Raw genomic sequence first — 625 nt, 5'->3', positions numbered from 1 at the left:
TCAATGAAATGAACTTTATGTTTATTTCATTTGATCATGCAGCAATGTGAGGGTTTTTTTTTCAAACAACAATCATGTTATTATATTCCTCTGAGCCCTCAGAAGTATCTTGTGGATGAGCCTAAATAGTCTCTAGTTTGATCAAAAATGCAAGCTTTAATAAATGTTTCATTGAAAACTCCAGTCTTTACAGATCTGTGTAAAATATAACAACTGATGAACACTTCATACTCAGTATTTACTACAAATTTTTTTACAAACTTTGTGAATACTTTTGTTTTCCTCTTTTTATTTTTCAGATTTATTTAATATACTCTTTTTTAGATATCTAAGTACTTTTGCATATTTTGTGATGGTTTTGTTATTCAAGAGCACTTGTTTAATTCCAGAGAGTGCGATCATTAGCCTTTGTTTTTGCTTATTTTTTTTTATCATTATTACCATTATTTTATTTATTTATTTTTCCATTTAGTTTTGATGTACCTGCACAACACTTTGGTTTTAAAGCACTTTATAAATAAACAATGATTGTGATGATGATGATGATGATGATGATGATGATTATGATGATGGTGATGATGATGATGATGATGATGATGATGATGATGATGATGATGATGATGAT

Source organism: Austrofundulus limnaeus, unplaced genomic scaffold (assembly GCF_001266775.1).
Source record: "Austrofundulus limnaeus strain Quisiro unplaced genomic scaffold, Austrofundulus_limnaeus-1.0 Scaffold522, whole genome shotgun sequence".
NCBI classification, from domain to species: domain Eukaryota; kingdom Metazoa; phylum Chordata; class Actinopteri; order Cyprinodontiformes; family Rivulidae; genus Austrofundulus; species Austrofundulus limnaeus.
This window is presented reverse-complemented; position numbering follows the sequence as displayed.